Raw genomic sequence first — 2,954 nt, 5'->3', positions numbered from 1 at the left:
ACCATATCATCCTACTCAATGAACATCTCTGAGATCTGCTATTTATATAGATCCTACTGCAAATTCAACCCAAGCTGAACCCATTAGGAGTGGAAGTGAGGAAAAGGAGATGGGGTGTATGTGAACCTCCCTCTGTCCTTTTACCACAAGTAGATCAACGTTTCTGTTTTAAACATTTTGTTTGGCACCAGAGTTATTTTAGAAATAGACATTCTTTTCTCTATCTTCCTCTCCCTGTGCCCCTCCTTGCTTTCTCTCTGTAAAAGAGTATGAAAAAAGTAGTATAAAAAGGGTAATAATGGAAGAGCAATGATATAGTAGTTTAAATAGGTGGGATGGGGCTATAACATTAAGTACCTTGATTTCCAGCTCTGTAGTTTGGGATGAAATTTGAAGGACATTATGAGGTTCAGGAAAAATTGACTCAAGGTCTTGTTCTTGCTTTGGAAATAACAGAAGACTGAATAAAATAGAAATGTTTTATTTTGGAGTTCAGGACTCCCAAAGAAAACTAGTTCATTACAGCTTGCAAGAAGAGTAACAAGCAGATAAATTCCTCAGGGACTAAGGACAGAAATAAATGGATTCCAGAAAGAGTCCAACAAGGAAAAGCAGAACCCCAAGGTTTAACCATTAGTAAGCCCTTTGCTGATATAGGTTTCTAAAGATAATAGGATCAGGGTGGGGTGTGATCAAAAGGTATGAATCAGTAACCCCAAGACAATAGCAGGACCAAAGAGGGCTCTCAGAGGGGGGGGGGGGGCTCTAAAGAAAACACCATTGCTCTGCTGCCTTGCCTTACTAGGAATTGAATATTATAGCTATTATTCCTAACAAGGCTATGGTTAGGCCATAACAAAGTGAAAACCAGATGTGATAATCCAAGTGATAACTGCAGTTATAACCTGTGGGAGTATTGCATAGCAGATAAGCATAGATAGTTATAACTCAGCCCTTAGGCAACATATGAGTCATGCATAACAGCCCAAAATTGCACCACTAAGAAACTCAGAGGTTCATATGGGAACACCCAGCTATTTTCTGCCAGGTGGGAGGGTACTCCAATAATAGAACTTGGCTCATGCTGTCAGTGACCTTATGTGTGTAGCAGGGAATGAAAAAAAATTAAGCAGTACCAACATGATAAATATCATTTGACAGATAAGGAAATAAATATGAAGGCTCCTTTTCAGAGTAGCACAGCAAGCCAATGTCAAGACCAGAAGAATATAGTGGTAGGAAGAAACTATGTAGTTCAACTTTTGCCTTTTACATATGATGAAATTGAATTTAAGAGAGGGTGCATGATTTACGTAAGATTACACAGTGAATTCCTAGAAAATCCCAGGCCCTCCTCACTCCCAGGCCAGGTGCTTTTCCATTAATCCATATAGTAGACATGTTGAATTCTAATGAACATCTGATGTTCACAAACACGTGGTTCCCCTCTATTTTCAAGTACATGCAGGAATACAGTTCTTCTTTCACCCCTTTGAAGTTAGGCATCTCTATGAGGACTAACTCAAGCTAGTGAAATTTGAGCAGAAGTGATGTTTGTTATAGGCAGGACCACACATTTAATTGTTATTGCCTGAATCTCCAGACCTCTTTTCCCTGCTCTAAATAGATTGAAAGAATATGCTGAGATAAACGAATTGATATGTATGGGCTCCTGAGTAAATACATTGAGCAGAGACTTGATGTACCTTCATGGGACACGTAGGGTAAGTAAGGAAAGTATTTTTGTTGTTTTAGTAAATTTTAATTTACTATGATTTACTTATTTGTTACTACAACATAAACTCTCCTATCCTGGGTAATTCACTTCCTGCCAGTTCCCTACTTGTTCAGTCATTTCTCTGATAAGGTTTTGGGGTATATTTGTCAAACATTTTAGAGTGAGTGCTTAATCAATATTCCTCTTCTCTCAGAACTCATAAGGATAGGTCTTCCCCTCCAGTGGCCAAAGATGAACATCTGACCAATCTGAGATTCCCAGATTCTCTGCTCTAGGAATTTGGAAACAGTGATGGATAGAAAAGTCATGATTGGTTTCTTATCTCTGTTCTTTAGGTAGTAGTTGACCTGACAATGAAGGAAACAATGAAGTGGTTATGTTTGAATATGTGCATAGTCAACAAAATGAAAGATGAAGAGAAAGGAAGACAAAATGAAAGACAGAAAAAGAAAGAAGATGAGGGAGGGAGAAGAAGAGAAGGAGAAGAAATTAAAGAAAGAAGGAAGAAGAAAAAAATATGGAGGAAAAATAGGGATGAGAATTTTGCTAGTGTTCTTAATGATTTCTTGCTTCTGTTTCTAGTGACGCTTTTCCAGAGCCTCATGAGACTACCTTTGGGTTTTGTGAGCTGCTCTTATGTCTTCATAATACATTATCTTTACCAACTGAGTTCATCTGAAATGGGTTTCTATGCCTTAAAAACAACATTAAATCAGAAGGTCTGACTGGTAACTTTAGGTCCTTTCTACTTACAGAAAATAAAATCAAATGCTTATGTGTTAACACACTTTTGTGTTAAACATGATTCAATTAAGTGTTGTGAGCTAGAATGTATTCATCCATAAATAAATATAGAAATAGAACAATAAATATAGAAAAAGAATAAAAAACTTAGGTGATGACCCTGCTTAAGGGATAAGGGAGAAAAATGGAAAAAGGAAATGATATATCAGATAGATGTGTTCAGAAGCTTGAGAAGATTCACTGAATGTGTACTAGATGTCAAGTGCTGATTCATGTACTAGGAATACAGCACTGACCAAGTCATAAAAAAATCTCTGTTCTTGCCAACTTACATTCTTATGATGCATGACAGACAACAAGTGGACAAATAAACAAATTTAAAAACTCAAGTAGCCATCCTGATTTAGAATTTGTGACCAGTCATGAATAAAACTGTCTATACAAAAAAGTCAACTAACAATAAATGATAGCT

General features: G+C 36.9%; 1 long non-coding RNA gene across 1 annotated transcript; it reads left to right on the top strand.

The window, feature by feature from the left end:
• The first annotated feature begins 1,175 nt into the window (after positions 1-1,175).
• On the top strand, positions 1,176-2,671 carry LOC308639360. The gene is made up of 3 exons (XR_014020070.1): positions 1,176-1,235; positions 1,628-1,724; positions 2,074-2,671. It is a non-coding gene; the product is annotated as an uncharacterized lncRNA (long non-coding RNA).
• The last annotated feature ends 283 nt before the right edge of the window (positions 2,672-2,954 follow it).

The sequence above is a fragment of the Spermophilus citellus genome, assembly GCF_964194105.1.
Source record: "Spermophilus citellus genome assembly, chromosome: X".
NCBI classification, from domain to species: Eukaryota; Metazoa; Chordata; class Mammalia; order Rodentia; family Sciuridae; genus Spermophilus; species Spermophilus citellus.
The sequence above is the reverse complement of the archived record's forward strand: the minus strand, read 5'-3'. Positions and strand labels throughout refer to the sequence as shown.